The sequence below is a fragment of the Aquarana catesbeiana genome, linkage group LG05, assembly GCF_042186555.1.
Source record: "Aquarana catesbeiana isolate 2022-GZ linkage group LG05, ASM4218655v1, whole genome shotgun sequence".
Classification (NCBI taxonomy): domain Eukaryota; kingdom Metazoa; phylum Chordata; class Amphibia; order Anura; family Ranidae; genus Aquarana; species Aquarana catesbeiana.
The window spans coordinates 650,840,142-650,853,502 of NC_133328.1; the positions used below are offsets into that span (position 1 = coordinate 650,840,142).

Genomic DNA, 13,361 nt, shown 5'->3' on the forward strand with positions numbered 1-13,361 from the left:
AGATTACTCTAACCTGGTGCATACCTGAGCGATCTGAGCTTTTCTAGAAGTCCTTCAACACTCAACATAAGGAATCCCATTGTATCGGTCACATAGCTGGTCAGAGGCCGAAGTGAGTAGAGAATGTAACACCAGTGATAGTAAAGTGTATCCCGGGGCCCGTATCTTATACAATGTAACACCAGTGATAGTAAAGTGTCTTCACGGGGCCCGTATCTTTTACAATGTATCGAATTGGTCTTTACAAAGATGAACCTTCTCTCTGCTTCTGTTAGGACTCTGGAATTCCATTCTGAGGTGGGTCTTGTCTCCATTGTTGGGGAATGAAATGAGGAGTGGCCCCATGTCTGAGGCTTTTAATTGAGAAGGGGGTTTAATGAAGAATTTGTTAATTAATATCTGATGGTCGGTAATGAATGGAAAATTCTGGTTCCAGATGTACACATCCATTTCCTCTGTTGTTGGATTTATTCTTTTTCTGGATTTGTTCTTCTTAATATATATTTGGAGCGTTTATCAGTGGCTTCCCACTAGGGATGAGCCGAACACCCCCCTGTTCGGTTCGCACCAGAACATGCGAACAGGAAAAAAGTTCATTCGAACACGCGAACACCGTTAAAGTCTATGGGACACGAACATGAATAATCAAAAGTGCTAATTTTAAAGGCTTATATGCAAGTTATTGTCATAAAAAGTGTTTGGGGACCCGGGTCCTGCCCCAGGGGACATGGATCAATGCAAAAAAAAGTTTTAAAAACGGCCGTTTTTTCAGGAGCAGTGATTTTAATAATGCTTAAAGTCAAACAATAAAAGTGTAATATCCCTTTAAATTTCGTACCTGGGGGGTGTCTATAGTATGCCTGTAAAGGGGCGCATGTTTCCTGTGTTTAGAACAGTCTGACAGCAAAATGACATTTTGAAGGAAAAAACTCATTTAAAACTACCCGCGGCTATTGCATTGCCGACAATACACATAGAAGTTCATTGATAAAAACGGCATGGGAATTCCCCAAAGGGGATCCCCGAACCAAAATTTAAAAAAATAATGACCTGGGAGTCCCCCTAAATTCCATACCAGGCCCTTCAGGTCTGGTATGGATATTAAGGGGAACCCCGGCCAAAATTTAAAAAAAAAATGACGTGGGGTTCCCCCTAAATTCCATACCAAACCCTTCAGGTCTGGTATGGATTTTAAGGGGAACCCTGCGCCAAAAAAAAAAAAAAAAAAAAACCGGCGTGGGGTCCCCCCAAAAATCCATACCAGACCCTTATCCGAGCACGCAACCTGGCAGGCCGCAGGAAAAGAGGGGGGGACGAGAGTGCGGCCCCCCCCCTCCTGAACCGTACCAGGCCACATGCCCTCAACATTGGGAGGGTGCTTTGGGGTAGCCCCCCAAAACACCTTGTCCCCATGTTGATGAGAACAAGGGCCTCATCCCCACAACCCTGGCCGGTGGTTGTGGGGGTCTGCGGGCGGGGGGCTTATCGGAATCTGGAAGCCCCCTTTAACAAGGGGACCCCCAGATCCCGGCCCCCCCCTGTGTGAAATGGTAAGGGGGTACAAAAGTATCCCTACCATTTCACTAAAAAACTGTCAAAAATGTTAAAAATGACAAGAGACAGTTTTTGACAATTCCTTTATTTAAATACTTCTTCTTTCTTCTATCTTCCTTCATCTTCTGGTTCTTCTGGTTCTTCTGGCTCTTCTGGTTCTTCCTCCGGCGTTCTCGTCCAGCATCTCCTCTGCGGCGTCTTCTATCTTCTTCTCCTCGGGCCGCTCCGCACCCATGGCATGGGGGGAGGCTCCCGCTCTTCTCTTCATCTTCCTCATCTTCTTCTCTTCTTCTTTTCTTTATTTTCTTCTCCGGGCCGCTCCGCACCCATGCTGGCATGGAGGGAGGCTCCCGCTGTGTGACGGCGCTCCTCGTCTGACAGTTCTTAAATAACGGGGGCGGGGCCACCCGGTGACCCCGCCCCCTCTGACGCACGGGACATGACGGGACTTCCCTGTGGCATTCCCCGTGACGTCACAGGGAAGTCCCGTCAAGTCACCGTGCGTCAGAGGGGGGGCGGGGTCCATGGGTGGCCCCGCCCCCGTTATTTAAGAACTGTCAGACGAGGAGCGCCGTCACACAGCGGGAGCCTCCCTCCATGCCAGCATGGGTGCGGAGCGGCCCGGAGAAGAAAATGAAGAAGAGAAGAAAAGAAGAAGAAGAGAAGAGCGGGAGCCTCCCCCCATGCCATGGGTGCGGAGCGGCCCGAGGAGAAGAAGCTAGAAGACGCCGCGGAGGAGATGCTGGACGAGAACGCCGGAGGAAGAACCAGAAGAGCCAGAAGAACCAGAAGAATCAGAAGATGAAGGAAGATAGAAGAAAGAAGAAGTATTTAAATAAAGGAATTGTCAAAAACTGTCTCTTGTCATTTTTAACATTTTTGACAGTTTTTTAGTGAAATGGTAGGGGTACTTTTGTACCCCCTTACCATTTCACACAGGGGGGGGCCGGGATCTGGGGGTCCCCTTGTTAAAGGGGGCTTCCAGATTCCGATAAGCCCCCCGCCCGCAGACCCCCACAACCACCAGCCAGGGTTGTGGGGATGAGGCCCTTGTCCTCATCAACATGGGGACAAGGTGTTTTGGGGGGCTACCCCAAAGCACCCTCCCAATGTTGAGGGCATGTGGCCTGGCACGGTTCAGGAGGGGGGGGCCGCACTCTCGTCCCCCCCTCTTTTCCTGCGGCATGCCAGGTTTCGTGCTCGGATAAGGGTCTGGTATGGATTTTTGGGGGGACCCCACGCCGTTTTTTTTTTTTTTTTTTGGCGCGGGGTTCCCCTTAAAATCCATACCAGACCTGAAGGGTCTGGTATGGAATTTAGGGGGAACCCCACGTCATTTTTTTTTTAAATTTTGGCCGGGGTTCCCCTTAATATCCATATCAGACCTGAAGGGCCTGGTATGGAATTTAGGGGGACTCCCACGTCATTTTTTTTTTTTTATTTTGGTTCGGGGTTCCCCTTTGGGGAATTCCCATGCTGTTTTTATCAATGAACTTCTATGTGTATTGTCGTCAATGCAATAGCCGCGGGTAGTTTTAAATGAGTTTTTTCCTTCAAAATGTCATTTTGCTGTCAGACTGTTCTAAACACAGGAAACATGCGCCCCTTTACAGGCATACTATAGACACTCCCCAGCTACGAAATTTAAAGGGATATTACACTTTTATTGTTTGACTTTAAGCATTATTAAAATCACTGCTCCTGAAAAAACGGCCGTTTTTAAAACTTTTTTTTGCATTGATCCATGTCCCCTGGGGCAGGACCCAGGTCCCCAAACACTTTTTATGACAATAACTTGCATATAAGCCTTTAAAATTAGCACTTTTGATTTCTCCCATAGACTTTTAAAGGGTGTTCCACAGCATTCGAATTTGCCGCGAACACCTCAAATTGTTCGCTGTTCGGCGAACTTGCGAACAGCCAATGTTCGATTCGAACATGAGTTCGACTCGAACTCGAAGCTCATCCCTACTTCCCACACACTTTGGAAGTCCCCAGATTTTCCACACTTGAAAACATACCAAAAATAACTTTTTCACAGCAACTTTCTTCCATCATTGGACACTGTGATGTGTGACCTGAGATGTACGTCGTCTATGAATCGGGACTATTCCCTCCCCTCAGATCAGGGCTACAGACAGATCCACATACAGCTTGGATGATGTTGGAGCTCCTAGGAGGTTCCCGGGTGTTGTTTCTGATTGTGTCTCTTTTTTTTGTTTTCATTGTTTTCTCTTTATTTGTGTATTAGGTGTATTATGTAGGTGAGGTGGTCACTCAGGCTCAGCTTTCGAATGACCAGAGATTGACAACGGAACCCAACACATCACTGATTGTACATCTACATTCAGTCTACTGACTGAGAAGACGATTACCTCTTTCCTCTACTAAGCAAAACATTCAGAATAAAATAGAAATAAAGGCAAATCCTTTGTGTATAGATATATAAACCAATAAAAATCCCTTGTTTTTCTTTTTTTTAAAGTTATCACATGACCTCTGTTCTCATTTGCACAAGGAGCTTAGGAGAGGAGGGGGTAGAGAAAAAGCAGTGCACTGATCTTCCCAGTGAATGGCTCTGTGGGTGGGGGAACCATGCCAGCACAAGTCTGATCATTGGAGGACAGGCAGGCTTTGCAGGGGGGGGGTCTGGTGTTTTAGAGCCCGGATTTCAGTATTACTCTATGGGTCTCAGGAAGCCATTAACATACCAGTAAGAGGAACCTGTGGTGATACATTGTATCCTGGAGCCTGAAGGTTGAATATTCCTATAATATTGGGGCTGTTTTATAGTGAGAGTTCTGAGAGCACATAACAGTTGTGTGAAGACATGGAATGAATATCTATTAGAGACACCTCTATCACGAAGAATTGTGTGGCTTTTATGTTTTTTGGACTTTATTTGGTGAACCACATTTGCACAAATATATTGTTTGTGATAATTCAAGGCTCAAAATTTCTACTTGCCAGGCCTCAAGGGTTACTCACCACCAGTTGCCCCACCCAACCCCTACCCTGCCCCACCCCTAATTCCACCCCTAAACACGCCCTCATAAATTATCTCATGAAATAACACTTAAATATTTATGCAGAATTAGGTTCTAAAAATAAATAACAACTTTATCCGTGCCCATCAACACAGCCTGCCCGTGTCCACCAACGCAGCCTACCCGTGTCCACCAACACAGCCTACCCGTGTCCACCAACACAGCCTACCCGTGTCCACCAACACAGCCTACCCGTGTCCACCAACACAGCCTACCCGTGTCCACCAACGCAGCCTACCCGTGTCCACCAATGCAGCCTACCCGTGTCCACCAACACAGCCTACCCGTGTCCACCAACACAGCCTACCCGTGTCCACCAACACAGCCTACCCATGTCCACCAACACAGCCTTCCCGTGTCCACCAACACAGCCTGCCCATGCCCACCAACACAGCCTACCCGTGTCCACCAACACAGCCCGCCTGTGTCCACCAACGCAGCCTACCCGTGTCCACCAACGCAGCCTACCCGTGTCCACCAACACAGCCTACCCATGTCCACCAACGCAGCCTGCCTGTGTCCACCAACGCAGCCTACCCGTGTCCACCAACACAGCCTACCCGTGTCCACCAACACAGCCTACCCATGTCCACCAACACAGCCTGCCCGTGTCCACCAACACAGCCTACCCATGTCCACCAACGCAGCCTGCCTGTGTCCACCAACACAGCCTACCCGTGTCCACCAACGCAGCCTACCCGTGTCCACCAACGCAGCCTGCCCATGTCCACCAACGCAGCCTACCCGTGTCCATCAACGCAGCCTGCCCGTGTCCACCAACACAGCCTACCCATGTCCACCAACACAGCCTACTCGTGTCCACCAACACAGCCTACCCGTGTCCACCAACACAGCCTGCCCGTGCCCACCAACGCAGCCTACCCCCTACTGTTTACTACTTGTTCACTTGGTAGCACAAAGGGCTTCCACTTCTAGGCTGTGCAGGGGGGCGTGTCAGCACAAGTCTGATTATTGGAGGACAAGCAGGCTGTGCAGGGGGGCGTGTCAGCACAAGTCTGATTATTGGAGGGCAAGCAGGCTGTGCAGGGGGGCATGTCAGCACAAGTCTGATTATTGGAGGGCAAGCAGGCTGTGCAGGGGGGCACGTCAGCACAAGTCTGACAATTGGAGGACAGGCAGGCTGTGCAGGGGAGGGCGTGTCAGCACAAGTCTGACAATTGGAAGACAGGCAAGCTGTGCAGGGGGCGTGTCAGCACAAGTCTGACAATTGGAGGACAGGCAGGCTGTGCAGGGGGGGAGTGTCAGCACAAGTCTGACAATTGGAGGACAGGCAGGCTGGGCAGGGGGCGTGTCAGCACAAGTCTAACAATTGGAGGACAGGCAGGCTGTGCAGGGGGCGTGTCAGCACAAGTCTGACAATTGGAGGACAGGCAGGCTGTGCAGGGGAGGGCGTGTCAGCACAAGTCTGACAATTGGAGGACAGGCAGACTGTGCGGGGAGGGGGGGCGTGTCAGCACAAGTCTGACAATTGGAGGACAGACAAGCTGTGCAGGGGGCGTGTCAGCACAAGTCTGACAATTGGAGGACAGGCAGGCTGTGCAGGGGGGGAGTGTCAGCACAAGTCTGACAATTGGAGGACAGGCAGGCTGTGCAGGGGGGCGTGTCAGCACAAGTGTGATTATTGGAGGACAGGCAGGCTATGCAGGGGAGGGCGTGTCAGCACAAGTCTGACAATTGGAGGACAGGCAGGCTGTGCAGGGGAGGGCATGTCAGCACAAGTCTGACAATTGGAGGACAGGCAGGCTGTGCAGGGGAGGGCATGTCAGCACAAGTCTGACAATTGGAGGACAGTCAGGCTGTGCAGGGGGCGTGTCAGCACAAGTCTGACAATTGGAGGACAGGCAGGCTGTGCAGGGGTGGGCGTGTCAGCACAAGTCTGATTATTGGAGGACAGGCAGCTGTGCAGGGGAGGGCGTGTCAGCACAAGTCTGATTATTGGAGGACAGGCAGGCTGTGCAGGGGGGCGTGTCAGCACAAGTCTGATTATTGGAGGACAGGCAGGCTGTGCAGGGGGGGGTGTCAGCACAAGTCTGATTATTGGAGGACAGGCAGGCTGTGCAGGGGGGGGGGCGTGTTAGCACAAGTCTGATTATTGGAGGACAGGCAGGCTGTGCAGGGGGGGCGTGTCAGCACAAGTCTGATTATTGGAGGACAGGCAGGCTGTGCAGGGGGTGTGTCAGCACAAGTCTGATTATTGGAGGACAGGCAGGCTGTGCAGGGGGTGTGTCAGCACAAGTCTGATTATTGGAGGATAGGCAGGCTGTGCAGGGGGCGTGTCAGCACAAGTCTGATTATTGGAGGACAGGCAGGCTGTGCAGGGGGTGTGTCAGCACAAGTCTGATTATTGGAGGATAGGCAGGCTGTGCAGGGGGCGTGTCAGCACAAGTCTGATTATTGGAGGACAGGCAGGCTGTGCAGGGGGCGTGTCAGCACAAGTCTGATTATTGGAGGACAGGCAGGCTGTGCAGGGGGCGTGTCAGCACAAGTCTGACCACTGGTAAAATCCAAGTTTGGAATAACACGTGGTGCACACAAAGTGGATTTCTGTGCTGTTGAGGAATAGATTAGGCGATGAACATGACGTTTGCACCTTGTATATATGATCTCATTCTGAATGAATCCCAACACACTAAGACAAGTCACCTTCAATGCAGATGTGTTGTCTCAGTGTGGGGGTGCCATTCAGAATGAATAGCACCACAATGCAGCGGCATGTTCTATGTTATTGCACAGTGTGATAACACATGCAAGCAGAACTGTCAGTAGACCCTCGAGGATTTGTCATACCTGTGTGATTAGGCTCTGATGGAAGCAGCCAAACTTAGAAGGGCAGTGAAGCTGAACCTATTCTCAGGGTCACTGGACTGGAGGGATATGCAGCACTTGCTTCTCTCAGAGCCTAATCACACAGGCTCAGGACGGGGTCCCTGTATAGAAGTCATTGGTGATTGGGGACTCTTCAAACTGGAGCTTGTCTGTGTCCCCGCTCGGTGGACTCCCCGTCACTTCCTGTGTGGTCACCAGGGCGGCAACTACATGGAAATTTCCCAAAGAGGAACACAGCAAAAAAAAACCCGTTCCCACTACATCCATCAATAAAAGATATTCTGTCCGGAGTTCCCCTTTATATACTATTATTCACCATCAGGACTTATTCATGGGACACACGGTGATACATTGTAATATTTATTGATATCTGTATACAGGACAGAAGACAGAATTATATATATTATTAATTCTCCACTTTATTAAAGTTACCCCTCCCCCCTTACTCCGCAGTCAGCAGAGCCGTAACACAAAGCAGGCTGAGCCACAGAGCTGACACTCTAACAGAATGATACGAGGTTGGTCACCGGTTATTGGTGTTTCCTATAATGTGCCCTAGTGAGTTATTGATCATGTTGTGAAAATATAATAATTAGGTACACGCCCCCTTCCTGTCTAGCTAATTTGCATAATGTGTCACTACCACTACAATGACTGATGAACGTGTGACAGACAGACGCCTCCGATGAGCCCGGCCTATCATCCAGCCAGAAGACCTCCTCTCCCGGGAATACAGTCAGAGAACAGCGCCGGCCTCCCACCTGCAGAGGACAGAAATCCATCAATAATCCATCTCTGGTGGAGAAAAGGTTAATGCATAAAGCTGAGAGCATAGTCGTGTCATGTGACCACCCTGAGCCAATTATAAAACGGCTGCACAGAGATATCATGTGACCGCCCTGAGCCAATGTAGTGAGTGCTGGCAGTGTACTGTTGTCATGTGACTATGGTGAGCCAATGTAGTGATTGCCGGCAGTGTACTGGTGTCATGTGACTATGATAAGCCAATGTAGTGAGTGCTGGCAGTGTACTGGTGTCATGTGACTATGGAGAGCCAATGTAGTGAGTGCCGGCAGTGTACTGGTGTCATGTGACTATGATGAGCCAATGTAGTGAGTGCCGGCAGTGTACTGGTGTCATGTGACTATGATAAGCCAATGTAGTGAGTGCTGGCAGTGTACTGGTGTCATGTGACTATGATAAGCCAATGTAGTGAGTGCTGGCAGTGTACTGGTGTCATGTGACTATGGTGAGCCAATGTAGTGATTGCTGGCAGTGTACTGGTGTCATGTGACTATGGTGAGCCAATGTAGTGATTGCTGGCAGTGTACTGGTGTCATGTGACTATGGTGAGCCAATGTAGTGAGAGCCGGCAGTGTACTGGTGTCATGTGACTATGGTGAGCCAATGTAGTGATTGCTGGCAGTGTACTGTGTCATGTGACTATGATAAGCCAATGTAGTGAGTGCTGGCAGTGTACTGTTGTCATGTGACTATGGTGAGCCAATGTAGTGATTGCTGGCAGTGTACTGGTGTCATGTGACTATGGTGAGCCAATGTAGTGAGTGCTGGCAGTGTACTGGTGTCATGTGACTATGAAGAGAAGCCCGGAGCAAAGTAAGAAATACATAGGCGAAGGGCGGACATGACAGGGTTAACAGGGAGATGGTATCATGAGAAAGGGAAAATGTTTGGTGCTGAGGGGGAGGGGCCATGGAAGGTGTTAAATTCTGTCCCCGCCCTGATGAGTCATCACAAGCGTGGGGGAAAGTTCCAGGGAGCAGACAGCATGGCTGATGTGGAGAGGATCTTGGCCCAGCTTAGGAAGGAGGCAGCGGCGCCGGGGGCTTCATGGCTATAGGACACTCTGGGGACTGTGTTACAAGGCTTTGAGCCTTTGCCAGGTACGAGGGGACGGAGGTCCAGACCGCCGGATCGGTTCTTCCCGGACCGCAATGCGGGACCGCAGCGGAGGGTGGGGGGTGGTGATTCTGCTGGGACCCTGTCGGGTCCGGCAGCGTAGCGGGCAGCGTTAGTGGCTAGGGGGTGCCCGGTTACTGTTCTAGGACAGCAGGGGGGATCGAGCAGCTCATTGCAGGCCCCTGGGGGGAACATGCGGCCTACAAGGCGCAGGGACAGTGTGAGTGCGGGCCCCTCCCCCATCATCAGGAGACTGTCACAGGAGACCGGACACGCTGTGCAGAGGAGGATGGCGTCACAGGGGACAGGACACACGGAGCAGAGGGCTATGGTGGCAGTCCCTGGGCTTTCTAACACTGCAGCAGGGGACCGAAAAGAGAACGATCGTGGGAGGAGATCAGGATTGGTGCATGGGAGAGCGGAGGCTGGCAGGACTGAGGTTCAATGCACTGGTCCTGGCAAGGCTGTCCAAAAATCATCAGAGGGCTATGCTGCGCGGAGGCAGGGTCGGAGGTCAGCAGTTCTAGCGGCAACCAGGGCTGCATCGCATGGTGGGCCATCATCTGAGGAGGAAGAAGGATTGGAGCTGAGGTCCCCAGGAAACCAGTCCGGATCTAAAGAGGGGGCGGGGCCATTAACCGGGAGCGTGCGGTCGGAGGAACACGGATGATCGGCTGAGGGGTCCACGCCTGTGCAGCCGGGTAAGTTACCTTCTTCTATGCATGTTGTGGGAATGTCTGATACTGTTGGAGTTAGTAGTGGCTTAGCTGGGTCCGCTCCGGGTGCGGGGAGTTAGTAGTGGCTTAGCTGGGTCCGCTCCGGGTGCGGGGGTTTCGGGACCGTCCGGGGGGACTGCTGGGTTATTGGGGTTTTTTTGGCCAGAATAAAGGACCTGGTACAGAAATTTGAGAATGCGGAAAGAGTCGCAGCTGGGCCAGCATCGGCATGGGTCTCACAAGTGGGAGTGCCGGGGATTCCGGTGCGGCTGGAGGGAGCGCGGTGGTGCCAGTGGTTGCGCCTAAAATCCCTGCTCCTGCTGTGGCGTCAACGGTGGGTAGTTCCCCACAGGGGACGTCAAAGGCAGAGGGAAGGCAGGACATCGTCAGTTTGGGAGATGCAGCAAAATGTGAAGTATATGTCTGCTTTGAGGGACCACTGGGAGCTCATCTGAAACAGGAGGTGCGGAAAAAACTGTGGAAAGGTGAGTACGTTGAGATATTTTCCCTGCTGCTTTTAGAAAAATGTAACCTGGACAGGGTAAAACCGGATGATTCCAAGAAGGAGGACGAGGAACTGGTTACATGCGTTCGCGATAATGGCAAGTGTCATAGGGGAGAAGAATCCCGAACATTATTCGGGGATATTCTGCTACCAGGATGCTATAGGGGAGGCCTACAGGGTTTATGGCGGTACAGGATGGCTGCGGTATGATTTCGTCAACGCAGAGCGGTAAGGCCAGAACTGAGATGGGATCACAAGGACATCAGCTTGTGGATGCGCCTGATGACGTCACCGAGGGCTCCCAGCCAGTTTTTTCCAGGAGGGGCCGGTGGACCTTCGGCCCAGGGACAATCGGCCGAAAACAAAAAAGGGGTATGTTGGCAATATAATTCAGGGACCGGTAAGTTTGGAGGTGCATGTTGGTACAAGCATGAATGTTCTGGGTGCGGAGGAACTCATCCGGGGTCCAGATGCTTTAAACAGGAAAAAAGGCCGCGCTGGAGAGGCTGAAAACTAGAGGGAGGACCCCGGTGAAGGTGCGCAGAATGCGGCCGTTCCTAAGTAGGTATCCGGACAGGGAGGCGGCGAGGTTGTTAGAGTCAGGTTTTACAGTAGGTTTTGGGATTTCGTGTAATTTAGAGGTTGTTCCCCCTGTTCCGCGCAATTTGAGGTCAGCAATGCAACATCCGGACGTGGTTTCGGAGAAACTAAATAAGGAGGTGGCTTTAGGGAGAATGGGGGGTCCTTTCCCATTACCGCCTTTTGCCGATTTGGTAGTATCCCCGTTGGGGGTGGTGCCAAAGAAAGAACGGGATAAGTTTAGGCTCATTCATCACCTCTCCTTCCTGAAAAGGGGATCGGTGAATTATGCAATTGATCAAGCAGATTGTTCAGTGTCTTATACATCATTTGATGCTGCGGTGGGGTGGGTACGGCGTTACGGCAAGGGAGCGTTAATGGCTAAGGCAGATGTGGAGTCAGCCTTTCGGCTTCTTCCGGTTCACCCGGATAGTTTCCGGTTGCTGGGATGCCATTGGAATAACCAATTTTATGTGGACCAATGATTGCCGATGGGCTGCTCTGTGTCGTGCGCATTATTTGAACAGTTCGGTTCTTTTGTAGAATGGGTAGTACGGGATGTGTCAGGCATGAATTTGGTTATCCACTATTTGGACGATTTCCTTTGCATAGGACCAGCTGCTTCCAGAATCTGTGCGGTGCTCCTGGCATCGCTGGAGCACATAGCGGATAGGTTTGGCATTCCATTGGCGCCCGAGAAGACGGAAGGACCTGGTAAGGTCATCAGTTTTCTGGGCATTGTCCTGGACTCGGTGGCAATGGAATGCAGGTTACCAGAAGATAAGTTGTCGGACCTAAAAAGGGAAATCGCAGGTATGATTGGGTTGCGCAAAGTTCAGCTTCGAGATTTGCAATCGCTATTAGGTAAGCTGAATTGTGCGTGCTGCAGTTTGCCAATGGGGAGGGTTTTTTGCCGCAGGCTAGTGGCCAGCACAGCTGGTATTCAGTCCCCAAGGCACTATGTGAGATTGAGAAAAGAACACAGGGAGGACTTGAGGGTATGGCATACCTTCTTGGAATCCTTTAATGGACGGGCGCTATGGATGTCGGAGCCAGTCAGCAACTTTGACCTCGAACTGTTCACGGATGCGGCCGGTTCCACAGGTTATGGGGCGTTCTTTCACGGGCAGTGGAGTGCGGTTACATGGCCGGGGGAATGGATTGAAGCGGGTTTTACTAAAAACCTAGTGCTGCTGGAACTGTTTCCGGTGGTTTTAGCAGTTGTATTGTGGGGTGGGGCCTTTAAGGATCGAAAAGTGCGGTTTCATGGGGACAATTTAGGTGTGGTGCAAGTGATTAACAGGATTACTGCATCATTCCCGCCAGTGATTAGGTTGTTACAACACTTGGTTTTGAGACGTTTGCAGTTGAATGCTTTCATTCATGCAGTACACCTCCCGGGTGTGGAGAATGTTATCGCTGATGCGCTGTCTCGCTTCCAGTGGGACAGGTTCTGCGAGTTGGCGGCGGAGGCGGAGCGGCACAGGGTGCCTTGTCCCGAATGGTTGTGGGGGATAGCATTGGCTTCGTCGCCGGATGGATCAGGAAGTCGGTAAGTGAGGTGACCTGGTCAGCATACTCGAGAGTATGACATGAGTGGTAGGCGTTGGTGCAAGAGGTGGGTGATGAGTCGGTGGATGGTGCAGTGGGGCTCATGGTGTATTATGTGGCGAGAATGATGGAGGAGGGAGTGCCTGCATCAGCACTGCATAAGCAGTTAGCGGGTTTAGCGTTGTTGTTCAAATTACAAGGCCAGCCTGACTTTACAAAGGATTTCTGGGTGAGGCAGGCGATGAAAGGCTATCGGCAATTGGTGGTTCGTACGGACTCCAGGAGACGATAACCTTTCAGATTTTAACAGGTATGGTAGCACAGTTGGTGGGGGTTTGTTCCTCTGACTACGAGTGCACCATGTTTACGGCGGCATTTTTGCTGTCTTTCTTCGGGGCATTTCGTATTGGGGAATTGGTTAGTCCGTCAAAGAAGGTACAAGGGGGAATTGGGATACAGGAGGTGACATGCGAAAAGGATGTTTTGTTATATTTTCATAGGTCAAAGACGGATCAAATGGGTAAAGGGAGGTTGGTGCAGGTTTCCCAGTGCCGGGTTCGGCATTGTGCCCAGTGGAAGCGGTTAAGGGATTTATGGGTATCCGCCAAAGGGGGGGTCCCTTGTTGGTGCATTTCGATGGGG

General features: G+C 51.2%; 1 protein-coding gene across 4 annotated transcripts in view; it reads right to left on the reverse strand.

Annotated features, from left to right (window-relative positions):
* Window positions 1–7,822: 7,822 nt before the first annotated feature.
* LOC141146201 (uncharacterized) overlaps window positions 7,823–13,361 on the reverse strand; it is a 43,727-nt gene continuing 38,188 nt past the window's right edge. For 3 of the 4 annotated variants that reach the window (XM_073632933.1, XM_073632931.1, XM_073632932.1), the window contains one exon: window positions 7,825–8,209. The gene's annotated coding sequence lies outside the window, so the exon portion shown is untranslated. Of the gene's footprint in view, window positions 8,210–13,361 lie in introns of all 4 variants that reach the window. The other variant, XM_073632934.1, reaches the window with a different exon arrangement.